The sequence below is a fragment of the Giraffa tippelskirchi genome, chromosome 12 (genome assembly GCF_054371585.1).
Source record: "Giraffa tippelskirchi isolate mGirTip1 chromosome 12, T2T-mGirTip1v1.2.pri, whole genome shotgun sequence".
NCBI lineage: Eukaryota > Metazoa > Chordata > Mammalia > Artiodactyla > Giraffidae > Giraffa > Giraffa tippelskirchi.
The window spans coordinates 28739843-28754490 of NC_137286.1; the positions used below are offsets into that span (position 1 = coordinate 28739843).

Here is a 14648-nt window from a genome sequence, read left to right on the forward strand (position 1 = left end):
CTTTCTTTGGGATTGGAATGAAAACTGACCTTTTCCAGTCCTGTGGCCACAGGACTCTATCATAGTCACATGAAAAACCATTTTGAGCTCTTTATATTTATACAATATTTAAAACCTAAAAAGTTAGTCTAAGTTAATATTGATTTTATTTTATTGAAATGTGGGCTTCCAGGTGGCACTACTGGTAAAGAACACATCTGCCAATGCAGGAAACATAAGAGATGCAGGTTCGATCCCTGGGTCAGGAAGATCCCCTGGAGAAGGGAATGTAAACCCACTCTGGTATTCTTGCCTGGAAAATTCAATGGACAGATGAGCCTGGCAGGCTACAGTTCATAGGGTCACAAAGAGTGGGACACGACTGAAGCGACTTAGCTCGGCACAGCACAACATAACTCTTTATCTTGGCCATTTTTTCTTGCACACTATGAACTTCTTGAGGGCAGGGACAGTGCCTAGGAAAGTATCTGGTGCTAAGAAGAATCATAATAAATATTTCTTTCCTCTTGATTGTAACAAACACAGTTAACAAATACCAAGTGGCTAGAACGTATCAAACACATTGAGTAATACATCAACAAAAATACTGCAAGGTTGGTACCACTACTACAAATGTACAAATAAGAAAAGTGAGTGCAGATAAGAAAATGCTTAACAGTCAGCATGTGGCATAACTCAGAAATGATGCTACACACCTTACCTTACTTAATCACTGCCCTGGGCTTACACATTAGAACAATTTCTCTCATAGGCCTTATCTACACAGACAAAGTGAAAGAAAGTGGCGGTTACTCTGAATTACTTCATTAAAACCCTTTCATCCTGGAGAAAGGGAAGCATTCAAACCCTCTTGGCATATTACTATATTTAAATGTACCATACTTGAGCCCTACTTGTTTCTACAAAATAGCAATAATCAGAGTGCCCTTCAGTGTTGCAAGAGTGATGGTCAGAGAGAAAAATGGGTCTTTAGGTATACTTAAGTATTAGGAAATATAATACCTGAAATCAAATCTCCTAAAAATAGCTATGTCATCAATTTGCCACACTACTATAAGTTTAGCTGCTGCTGCTGCTGCTAAGTCGCTTCAGTCATGTCTGACTCTGTGCGACCCCATAGATGGCAGCCCACCAAGCTCCGCCATCCCTGGGATTCTCCAGGCAAGAATACTGGAGTGGGTTGCCATTTCCTTCTCCAGTGCATGAAAGGGAAAAGTGAAAGTGAAGTCGCTCAGTCATGTCCGACTCTCAGCGACCCCATGGACTGTAGCCTACCAGGCTCCTCCGTCCATGGGATTTTCCAGGCAAGAGTACTGGAGTGGGGTGCCATTGCCTTCTCCGATAAGTTTAGCACAATATCCCAAAGAATACTATCAGTTTTTATAATCTCATCTTTAAGGGTCATCAGAAAAATAAAAGCTATCTGTTATTATATCAATGTAAAAAAAAATCAAAAGTTCCTAGAAATTCAATTCAATTCAGTTGCTCAGTTGTGTCGGACTCTTTGTGACCCCATGGACTGCAGCATGCCAGGCTTCCCTGTCCATCACCAACTCCTGAAGTTTACTCAAACTCATGACTATCAAGTCGGTGATGCCATCCAACCATCTCATCCTCTGTCATCCCCTTCTCCTCCTGCCTTCCATCTTTCTCAGCATCAGCGTCTTTTTAATGAGTCAGTTCTTTGCATCAAGTGGCCAAAATATTGGAGTTTTAGCTTCAGCATCAGTCTTCCAATGATAAGTCCTAGATATGACTGATGGAAAGTACTAGAAATTATCCAACTGGAAAAATAAAGATTGGGTTTTTTTTGTCATAGAAAGGGTACACTGAATTTTATTTTAATTTCTAAAATGACATAAGTGACTTCAGATATGATTCCAAATAAATTTATAATAAGTGCAATGTTCAAACTTACTGGTAAATGCAAAATTAAGTTTATAGAAATCTCTTCTTTGTGACTTATCTAAAAATAAAATTATTTTCATCGTTGATATCTAATTTACATACAACATGTTATTAGGCATTTTCTCTCATGTAACCTCCAGAGATTTGTAAGGCTATCTTCTACAGAACATGTCACAATTATAAAAGCACCTCCACACACTTTCTTTGGAAAAATGCATTTCTATCAGTATAAGGCTTTAATATTCCTGCTCCAAAGATGTATTACTATATCCATTTCAACCAGAAATGCTGTACCTTTTCATTTCTTTGTGTCCTTCTTATCTCATTATTTTCTTTCAACCCTATAACAAACTTTGTGATCATTGTTCTCTATGGGAATTTTCCCATCGCCTCATTGATACTGTCACCTATGATGACAACTCCAAGTTTCTTAAGCATTTATTGATTTAAAGGCATCATCCACCAAAATTCTTTAAGTTAGACTTTCATATATTATTCTACAGAACAGAGTGCAGATATAGCCCATAACTTCCCAGAACTCAGTAGGTGATAAGCAATTAGTTAAGAATGTATTGGAGGATTGGGTAACACAATCCATTAACTGCATATTTATACCTAGGATTTTGTAATGGAAAGGGCAATAGGTGTTGATGTATTTTTGACAGTATCTTCATTGCTAAGAGGGAAAAGAATGAATAAAAAATAGCAAATTTGGAGGAATATGTAGAAAGAGCATTGAGTGAGAATGAGAGAGAAAACCAGTTCAATTTTTCTAATCTAAATGCTAAAATATTAGTGTGTGGAAAACTGAGTATTTATGTATCCTGCCTATTTATATTAAATGTCTCTATAGGAGATGAAAAGGCACTGTGTCAGATGCTTTAGAGGGATATAAACTTGGGTAAGAAAACTCCTGTTCTAGACTCTAGGAATCACTTGTTCAGAGGCTGATCACAAATAGTTAAAATATCAATAGAATTCAGTAAGTGAAACTGATAACCTCTCTTTACTTTGAGATGTGGCCGTTGAACATAGGTCACAAACATGGAAAAGCTAAGAAAATACTGAAAGTTCAGAAGAAAGGGGTGTTGCATCCTGCACAGGAAGAATTCAAGATAGGAGGCACATGCACTCACCCATGAAGAGCCAGAAGAGTTTTAAAGTGTTTCAAAAGGAGAAGATGGTGTGTAAGAAAACAGAAAGTAAATGACTCATTTAGAGAAAGGTGAAACTGTCACATTTGACTCAGAGTGTCAAATGCATAAAGGGGCTACTTACTGTGAAATCTAAATAGCATTCAAGTTATAGGCAAATAAAGGATGACCTTAAAGGCTTTAATGAATTAGGAGTTTTGAGTAAATATGTCATATTGATATATTCAGCAAATAACTGAAGAAGCACATCTAGCATTTAGACCAGGAGATAGCGATTTGGAGATTATATTCATCATTTCAGTTGCTCAGTCGTGTCCGACTCTTTGTGACCCCATGAACCACAGCACGCCAGGCCTCCCTGTCCATCACCAACTCCCAGAGTCCAACCAAACCCATGTCCATTAAGTCGATGATGCCATCCAACCGTCTCATCCTCTGTCGTCCCCTTCTCCTCCTGCCCTCAATCTTTCCCAGCATCAGGGTCTTTTCAAATGAGTCGGCTCTTCACATCAGGTGGCCAAAGTATTGGAATTTCAGCTTCAACATCAGTCCTTTCAATGAACACTCAGGACTGATCTCCTTTAGGATGGACTGGTTGGATCTCCTTGCAGTCCAAGGGACTCTCAAGAGTCTTCTCCAACACCACAGTTCAAAAGCATCAATTCTTCGGTGCTCAGCTTTCTTTATAGTCCAACTCTCACATCCATACATGACCACTGGAAAAACCATAGCCCTGACTAGACGGCCCTTTGTTGGCAAAGTAATGTCTCTGCTTTTTAATATGCTGTCTAGGTTGGTCATAACTGTCCTTCCAAGGAGTAAGCATCTTTTAATTTCATAGACATGATAACTATACACAGAGATAATGCAGAAAGGAGGAAGCAAGCCTTAAAAGAAACAAGAGGGACTTCCCTGGTGGCTCAGTGATAAAGAACCCACCTGCCAAAGCAGGAGGCACAGGTTCGATCCCTGGTCGAGGAAGATTGCAGCCAGGCAACTAACCCCGTATGCCACAACTACTGACTGAGCCTTCACTCTAGAGTCTGCAAGGCACAACTATGGAGTCTGTGCTCTGCACCAAGAGAAGCCACCTCAGTGAGAAACCTATGCACACAGCTAGAGAGTAGCCCCTGCTCTCCACATCTAGAGAAAAGCCCATGCACAACAATGAAGACCCAACCCAGCCAAAAATAAATAAATTAAATGTTTAAGTGCATAATTCTTTTTTAAAAGGAAAGAGAGGATAGCTGAGGAAAAGATTTCATAATATCTGTTTAAAAAGGAAAAATGAGGGAGGACCTTCAAGATGGTGAGGGAATAAGATTTGGAGATCACCATCCTCCCCACATCTATTTCTGCTTTATTGACTATGCCAAAGCCTTTGACAGTGTGGATCACAACAAACTGTGGAAAATTCTTCAAGAGATGGGAATACCAGACCACCTGACCTGCCTCTTGAGAAACCTGTATGCAGGTCAGGAAGCAACAGTTACAACTGGATATGGAAAAACAGACTGGTTCCAAATAGGGAAAGGAGTACGTCCTTTCTATAAGGCTATATATTGTCACCCTGCTTATTTAACCTATATGCAACATACATCTGTGAAATGCCAGGTTGAATGAAGCACAAGCTGGAATCAAGATTGCTGGGAGAAATATCAATAACCTCAGATATGCAAATGACACCACCCTAATGGCAGAAAGCAAAGAGGAACTGAAGAGCCTTTTGATGAAGGTGAAAGAGGAGAGTGAAAAAGCTGGCTTAAAACTCAACATTCAAAAAACAAATATCAAGGCATCCAGTCCCATCACTTCATGGCAAATAATTGGGGAAACAATGGAAACAGGGAGAGACTTTCTTTCCTTGGGCTCCAAAATCACTGCAGATGGTGAGTGCAACCATGAAATTAAAAGACGCTTGCTTCTTAGAAGAAAAGTTATGACCAATCTAGACAGCATATTAAAAAGCAGAGACATTACTTTGCTGACAGAAGTCCATTGGCAAACAAAGCTATGGTTTTTTCAGTGTTCATGTATGGATGTGAGAGCTGGACCATAAAGAAAGCTGAGTGTCAGAGAATTGATGCTTTTGAACTGTGGTGTTGGAGAAGATTCTTGAGAGTCCCTTGGGCTGCAAGGAAATCAAACCAGTCAATCCTAAAGGAGATCAGTCCTGAATAGTCATTGGAAGGACTGATGCTGAAGCTGAAGCTCCAACACTTTGGCCACTCGATGGGAAGAACTGACTTATTGGAAAAGACTCTGATGCTGGGAAAGATTGAAGGCAGTTGGAGTAGGGAACAACAGAGGATGAGATGGTTGGATGGCATCACCGACTTGATGGACATGAGTTTGAGCAAACTCCGGGCGCTGGTAATGGACAGGGAAGCTTGGTGTGCTGCAGTCCATGGGGTCGCAAAGAGTCAAACACGAATGAGTGACTGAACTGAACTTCCTCCCGACAAATGCATCAAAAATACATCCATATGTAGAACAACTCCTACAGAACACCTACTGGACACTAGCAGCAGATCTCAGCCTTCCCAAAAGGCAAGTTAATCTCCACATAACAAGGTAGCGCAAAAGGCAAGAATAGAAAGGATACAAACAGGATATGTAAAAATAATTATTACTTAATGAATGGAGGGTAGTATAGAGCAAAATATACTTCAAGTGCCTTTTATCTTAAAAACAGGAAATGAAATATTTTGCAATCTATGTATGATGAGCACCTGGAGGAGGGCATGGCAACCCACTCCAGTATTCTTGTCTAGAGAATCCCATGGACAGAGGAGCCTGGCAGGCTATAGTTCATGGGGTCTTAAAGAGTTGGACATGACTGAGTGACTAAGCACATGTATGATGAGAATACATAAGCTTGGATTTTAAAGGTTATAGAAATTTCTCATTTCACTGTGGTGAAAATTCAGTGGGAAATAAAAAGCTGTTGAAAAATAAAAATGTAATTGTTCTGATGTGGCTCAAGAAGAAATTAGCTAATGTACGTTGTAGTGGACCTTATATATATGGTTAATAATATCCTTAAATATAGCTGTCCACCTCAGACATGGAGTATAACACATGGAAAATGAAAGCATTAGTCACTCAGTTGTGTTTGACTCTTGGTGACCCTATGGACTGTAACCCGCCAGGCTCTTCTGTCCATGGAATTATCCAGACAAGAATACTGGAGTGGGTAGCCAGTCCCTTCTCCACAGGATCTTCCTGACCCAGGGATTGAACCTGGGTCTTCTGCATTGCAGGAAGATTCTTTACCATCTGAGCCACCATGGAAGCTATAACACATGGAAAGTGGATATTATTTAAGGTGATGTTGGTAATAAAAATAGGTCTGAAGATATTAAGTAGGTGGAAAAGATAATTGATTCTATAATGCCAAAAATTTTGCTGAACAGTTGGTAATAATAAAGATTCCAGTTAAACAAAAGTAGAGCAATAGATTGTACAAATGGGGAGGCTAAAGTTCATAACAAGGATGAGAAATTGTTTGTACAAAAGAAATGAAAAATCTAGAATAGCAAGTAATAAGTTAGGAAATATAAAGGCATTTGCCCTTCTATTCATTGCATAGGAGATTTAATGGTAAAGATTCAACATGGTGGTAAAATCATCAGTCACGTTAAACTGCAAAATATAAAATCACTTAATGACTTCCAATATCCCTAGTGATAAAACTGGCTGAGGTGTAATTATTTAGAGGCTACTAGAAATCTGGAGTAGCTCACCTCTGGGAAGGCACTAAGTGTACTTAGAAAATGGTTAAGTTATGGCTGATTTGTTTTTTGATTGAATAAGTGGAAGTGTGACTGCTGAATAGATACGCTCAGGTATCAAAAATGGAGACTAGGTAAAAATAAGGAGATTGTTCAGCTTAAAATTTGTTTCCAAATCAAAGCCATTTGAAAGAGTAAAAAATTGCCGTTAATGATTTCTCCCTATATCTAAAAATAGCCTAACTATGATTTCTAGTTTAGATAGTTGCAATACCTGGGGGAGAATAGGGAGGCAAAACTGTCCTGCAATTAAAGTGAAAAAAGTTGTTGCTTTATACATTTGAAATAATAGATATAGTCTGGGGATTGTGTGATATTGTATTGCATGGAAACATTTTGTTTTAGAGTGTTTTGATTTCAGTTATTTTGAAAACAGTATGCATTCTTAAAGTGTGTCAAAGCAGTGAAAGCATCTTAATAACAAAAACCGGAAATTGCCTGACAAAGTGAAATATTTTAATGATGTCAGCTTTTCTGAAGCAGAATCCAGTCATTGTTAAAAAGAGACAATTTATCTTTTAATTCAATAATAATTTTAGTCAATTTTAAGCTATATTCTTTCATAATTCTAACAATAAAAGGTAGTTTGGTGAATTAATACTACTTAAAAGAATATGTCTTTATCTTTTTTCTACTGCATTTTACAGCAAAGAACATTTAACACAGTTATCTTTGGTGAATTATACAAAATTAGTATTTTACCATTCCAGAAGTCACACACATTTTGGTCTCCATTCAAGATACTTGAGAGCAGCATGAAATTAAATTCTTAGTAATAGAAGACTACTTCAAAATGGTGGGGAATCCAGAAAAAAAAAAATAGGCTTGAGCAAATTACATGAAATAACAACTTAGAACAAATTACATAAAATAATTTAATAAACAACCAGCATGATATTTTGGTGATGTAATCTTGGAAAAAGTAACTTTGGTAGGGATAAGATGCACACAGCAAAGCTTAGGTCTAATAAACTCACTGAGAGCTTAGATTCAAAATTCCATTTATGAAAACTGAATTCTGTCTTTAACACTGAACAAGTGAATATATAGATACACAAACAAGATATTAAATAGAAGAACTTAAAAGTTTGAAATAACTGGCTCTAAAATTTCAGGATCTATATTCATTTAACCAGGCAAGTATTTTTTAGGTCTATTGTACATCAGACACTATGGTTGGCCTGAAAACTACAAAATTTAGTAATCCATGAATTCTGCTTTCAACATCCTCATATTTTAGCAAAGGAGAAATACAAAGAAAATATAATTTAAATTTTTGTTTAGATTCCTGATTATTTTTATCCGTTATATTTATGCTTATATGTATATATAAAATACAGTGCACTATGAAAGTAAAATGCTAACTATATATGAAATGATACAGTGTAGAAATTACATCTATAGGCTGTAACTGCTAACAGTCTGGGCTCAACTCCCAGTTCCATGGGTAATCAGTTGTAAGTTACTTTAGGTTTCTCAGCTGTAAAATAGTATAATATCTACCTCAAAGCTGTTACAATGTGGGTTAATGGAATAATGCATTCAATACACATATTAAAGTACATTTGGTATTTAATAATCACTTGGTAAATGTTGGTTAAATAATGGTCATTATTAAATGAGAGGTAGCATTATGTTACAGATGATGAATAGAAGCTTGTCAGACCAATTGTGGAGGAGTTACTATGCCAGAAATAGATGTAAAAAAATAATATGGCAAATGTGGTAACACCCTTAATAGCCCCTTTCTTTCTGTCAGGCTTTAAAAACTGGAGTTCCTTTTTTATTCTCCATCCTTTTTTTCTAGACCATCTCAATTTTCTCTTGCTCATAAATGCCATCAAAATGTTGATTATTTTCAAATTTGTATCTCTAATGCAAATGTCCCTTTTAAACTCCAAGGTCAAATCTATAACCTTCCATCATCCAGTTCATAAACGAGCATCAATATCCACCCAGTAGTTCAAGCTAGAGACCTGGCACTCACTCTACTTGCTTCCTTTCCCCATTCTAAATGGCCATACATCAATAGGTCATCTTGATACCTGATTTTATCTCTGCAGTGTATGTCCACTGTAACTGTCTAACTATCTAACTATTCTCTGCTCATCTCTTCTCCAGCAGCAACCTTGTTTGCACAATTTCCTTCCAGTCCTTCTACACAGAAGCCTGTTCTTATCTTTGCAAACATAAATTGGGTTGTGTAATACCCCTGTTTAAAACTGTCCAGTCGTTTTATTATAGCTAATAAAAAATTACCACACACTATCAGACAACAGTTCTAGTAAGATCTGTTCCCTGCTTAATCTCCCAACAATCTTTAAAGATCCCGACACGTTGGACATCTGAGTTTTGTGAAAGAGGCAAGATCTTTTAAAAAAATTATTTGCTTGTTTATATATTTCTGACTGTACTAGGTCTTTGTTGCTGCACGGGCTTTTTCTCTAGTTGTGGTCAACAGGGCTACTCTCTACTTGGAGTGCAGGGGCTTTTCATTGCCCTGGCTTCTCTTATTGCAGAGCATGGACTCTAGGCTTCAGTAGTTGTGGCACATTGGCTCAGTAGTTGCCGTTCACAGGCTCTAGAGCACAGGTTCAGCAGCTGGGGCGCAAGGGCTTAGTTGCTCCAAGGTACATGGAATCTTCCTGGATCAGGGATCAAACCCACATCTCCTGCATTGGCAGGTGAATTCTTTACCACTGAGCCACCAGGGAAGCCCAAGACAGGACCTTTTTCTTCCAGAAATTCTCTGCCTGGAATTCTTTGCATACAACTATCACCATAGGGGGCTTTGCTAGTAGCTCAGCTGGTAAAGAATCTTCCTGCAATGCAGGAGACCCCTGTTTGATACCTGAGTCGGGAAGTTCCCCTGGAGAAGGGATAGGCTACCCGCTCCAGTATTCTTGGGCTTCCCTAGTGGCTCAGATGGTAAAGAATCCACCTGCAATGCAGGAGACCTGGATTCGATCCCTGGGTTGGGAAGATCCCCTGGAGGTGGGCATGGCAACCCACTCCAGTACCCCCATGGACAGAGGAGCCTGGCAGTCCATGGGGTCGCAAAGAGTTGGACACAACTGAGCACACAGCACATCGCCATAGTAGCTCCTTTTCAGTCTACAACTGTCAATTTAAAATACACCTGCTCAGTGTCGACTTCCTTAGCCACCTGGTTTTACATATGCCTGCCACTTCCTAGTTATTCTCTCTCATAGTACCCTGTTCTGTTAATTCACAGTAAGCTCTTAAGACAGTAAGACAGTAAGCTCTGCTTTTCTCAAACTGTTAAGGTTCTATGCTACCTAATTAATATTATATCAATTCATTCATTCAAGAAATATTTATTGAAATATCCATGTGCTCAGCATGAAGTTATATAATATAATTTATGTTTCAGAGGGATTATTTGAGCAGATAGGTAAAATTAACTCCAAAAGAGCAAGAGAGGAATGCGAGGACTTGCTAGTCCATAAAACACGTAAGAAGTGATGATCTCTTTGACTAGGCTGATTGCAATGGAGATTCAGAAAAAGGAATGGGTTTAAACTATTTACTAGGATAGAACAAATAAGAATTGAATGTGAAAGAGAAAGTAAAGAATGAAGAATTATTCCAAAGCTTTTTACTTGAGCAATTGAATTGATGATAATATGGTCAAAACAAGGAGAGAAATTGGTTTGAAAGAAAGATGTCAAGATTTCCATTTTTACATGTAAGTTTTGATGTGCCTTTTGGACATACAAGTGGAAATATCAAATTGGCAATTAAAATATTTGTTGGAAATCCACATGCAGTGTTTAGAATAAATATAAATTTGGTTGTTATCAACATGGAGATAGTATTAAGTGCCAGGCACTATTGTAAGCATTTTGTTTCTATTATCTCATTTAATGCAATAACTCTATGAAGTAGGTACTATTTATTGCTTCCATTTTAGAGATGATAAAACTGAAACACAGAAAGAATAAAAGACTTATCCAAAGTCACTCAGCTAGTAAGTGCTAAGTCTTGGATTCAAACAAAGGGTATCTGTCTCCAAAAATGACAGGAGAAGTCCCAAGATGGAGCTGTCAGATGATTGAGTGGCAGATGTCACCTTAAACTGACAAAAGAGGTAGAGGAGCTAGTAAAAGAGAATGAGAAGGAATGGACAAAAGGAAAATCAGGACAAAGTGCTGTGATGGTGGGGATGAAATTTTTTAAGGAGAGAAGAGCCATTCTCGTTGAATTCTGCTGAGGGATAAAACAAGGTATAGAATGAGAAGGATCCCCCTGAACCTGAGAATATTGGGCTGCAATCTCGGTGGAGTTGTGGGAATGGAGAGTGCCTAGAAGGTGTGTGATTGAAGACAAGGTTATTGCATAGGAAGTTCCTTTATAATGTTAAGGCACGTGATGATGTAGAAAGAATAAATGAATGTAAGAGTGTAGTTGGTAATTTAAGATCATCCAGAGAAGGCATGAAAAATAAGTTAGAGAGGTCCTAAGTACCACATTGCAAAGGTCCTTATATCCCTGAACCTCTCCATGAAAATAATTGCAGTAATTGCTATTTCACAAGCAAATGTCTCATTTTATTATTTCAGAATGACATATGCTGCAAGGAAATCAAACCATCATATTCAAAGTGTTTAATGGGAATATATAATAAATGGTAAAATTTATAAATTTTAATCTCTCATTTTTGCATATTCAAGTTTTGTTGAGAATTGTTAATTGGTAAATCATCTTGGATAGATTTTTTTTTTTAAATTGTAGTTGACCTTACATATAGTAAAATGCATGGATGTTAAGTGCATCATCTGTAGCTTTTGATTTATTATATATCTTATTTTGTTAGAAATTTTAAGTAATTCAGCCTGTGGTCAATTGCATGTCTATTCAAAATTATTTCTCATCTATGAATGTTACTCTTGGATCTCTCAGCAAAAAGTAAAAGAACAGCAAAATTGAGAATAGAGTGATTAGCACTTTGAAATCTGTAAGTGCTACACAAATGTAAGATACTAATGTAAGATAACATGGACCAAAATCACTTTTATAGTAAAACTTCTTCCTATGGAATTATGTAAAAATTGTTTTAATAAATTGGATACACGTATGTAAAACTTTTATAAAAACATCTAAAAGTGATAAGTATCTTGGTAGAAAAAAATAGCTAAAAATCCTAAGAAAAAAAGAAAGACACATATATACCTGTGGCTGATTCATGTTGATGTATGGCAAAAGCCATCACAATATCGTAAAGTAATTATCCTCTAATTAAAATAAATAATTAATTTTTTAAAAGAAAACTGTTAATCACTGATACATTGTAAAGAAAAAGTTAGAGTTTCTTACTATTGAACCATTTTTATAGGTCTTCTTGCTAGACTATTAATACTGTTACTCCTTTCTTTGAACTTAAATGGTGGACTCTAAGAATGACATGTTTCCAGTGACCTCATCGCTATTGTACAATGATTAATCATCATGAATACAAGTTAAGATCAAGCCATGGGAAGCTTGTCTTCTCCCATCTAATTTGATTAATGAGTTTTATGGCTGAGATGAATTGTAAAGGAAAAGTTAAAAGTACCTGAAACAAAGTAGAATGGTGGTCCATCTCACATGAATTTTAGGCAAATAGAAACAATCCTAAATATGAAAATTTTATAGTTAGAACAGGACAGGATTATCCAATATGGCTACATACGATCATAAAAACTTGGAATATTCTGTGCACTCTGAAAATAAATAAAAAATTCCCTTACTAGTTACTTTCTTGTTGATAGCTACTAACACACTCTAGTAACCAGGAAGAGAGTGTTGCTTCTTTAAACTGGTGTCTTTATAAACCCAACAACATCAATCTTTCAGAAGTAATGAGGGTCATTCAAATATTGACATTGTCAGTCATAAGACAGTGTAGTTCTTTACTTCAGTAACAGTAGAATTGCATTAATGACATGTAATTAAAGAATGGCCCATGGCAGCTTTTTAGACCTTAATGATTCAGTGAAAAAATATAATAATCTTTTAAAACAGTCAATTGAAAGTAAAGCTCAGCTTCAGTGATTTTTAAAATGTCAATACAGAGCTGCAAATAACAGACAAACTCTCTTTGTCACGTTGTATACAAAATCCTTATTAGCATTAGAACTTACAATACTCACTTTTTAAAATTATGACAGTTAACCTTTATTTCTAGGGATCACATATATTCCTGACCTAAATTTACAGATATTTTCTAATATATTTTTATAGTTTTAATATTGAAGTTCTTTTGACATTTACTTGTGAAGTAAATGTTTTCCTTGAAACTTCCTTACCTCCAAATTTCTGTTCTAATTGACATTTATGTGTGTCAGAATTCAACATTTTAGTCTCATTATTCACAAACACACATCTTTTATGGTCTCTCTTACATAGAAACAAAATGGAAAACACAATCTATTGCTAGTACCCAAGATGTTCTCTTTTGGGCATTGGACGACAATACAATCCTACCCAGAAATAATGACCATTGTATCAGCTTACTGGGACTGCCATAACAAATTACTACCAATTTAAATGATTCAAAGCAACAGATATTTATCGTCTCACAAGTCTAGAAGCTAGAAGTCCAAAATCTAGATGTTGTCAGAGCCAGGCTCTCTCCAGAGGCTCTCAAGGATGATTCTTCCTTGCCTCTCCCTGACTTCTAGTGGTTGCAGTCCTTGAGATTCCTTGTCTTGTCGAAATATCTATCACTCCAGTCTCTACCTCTGGAGTGTGTCTACCTCTACCTCTTCCTGTGTCTCAGTCCAAATTTCTCTCTTCTTAGAGGGACTGTAGTCACTGCATTAGGACCCACATAAGGTAAATTTGGCAGAATCTGTAAGAACCAGTAAACTTTCTTTTAATCCATCCTAAATAAAAAGGCACACATATGCACAAGAGGACCTGTATGAAGATGTTCATCATGATCATTGTTTAGAGCACAAAACTGTAAATAACTTAAATGTCTATCAAGAGCAGTGTGGTAAGCAAATTGTCACCTATCCACACTATGAAACACTGCAACAGTCAAAATGAATGATACAGAAATCTGTGCACTGATAAAAGATCTTCAAGGTATGTTTTTGAGTAAAAATAGCAGGTTGGTGGCATTATATTACTTATTTTTCCTGAAAATAAATACAGAGCAGGGTCAGTTTGTAAGAGCCTGCAAATCTATGATAATTGAGACCTCAAGAACAACATACAGAAGAATATTTATCTTTTTGTCTTTCATAGCAGAGTCATTTATCCAATTCACACAAAAGTGGTATTAAGTCATATGATATATATTAAAGACAAGGAATGGCAGAACACAAAACTGGTTTTATCCCACTAGGTTATCTGCCACTAAGCATCTTTCCAATACTTACCCACATGGCAGTGAAGTTGTATATAAGCATTAGCAGTTAAGAGTTTATGTTGCATTCTTATTGTTGTTCAGTCACTAAGTCATTGTCTGACTATTTGCGACCCCAGGGACAGCAGCCTGCCAGACTTCCCTGTCCTTCACCATCTCCTGGAGTTTGCTCAGACTCAACGTCTATTGAGTTGGTGATGCTATGTATGTCCGAATATCTATGTATTCTTATAGGTTATCCCAAAGGCACTTCCAGTTTATGGACTCCAAGGTAGAGAAAAGGTGTGGACAAACTTAGGTTGTTCTAGTAGATTTATCCACAAGATCACAGAGCTTTTAGAAGTATCAATAGCTGGACAACTGTGCCGAAAGTCTACCTATGGTTTGTTACAATGAATAAATGTCTGAGGAAGCCAG

General features: G+C 36.9%; 1 long non-coding RNA gene across 3 annotated transcripts in view; it reads left to right on the plus strand.

Moving 5' to 3' along the window:
- Nucleotides 1-14648, plus strand: part of LOC145528894 (uncharacterized) — a 425445-nt gene that overhangs the window by 201485 nt on the left and 209312 nt on the right. The window lies entirely within an intron of this gene.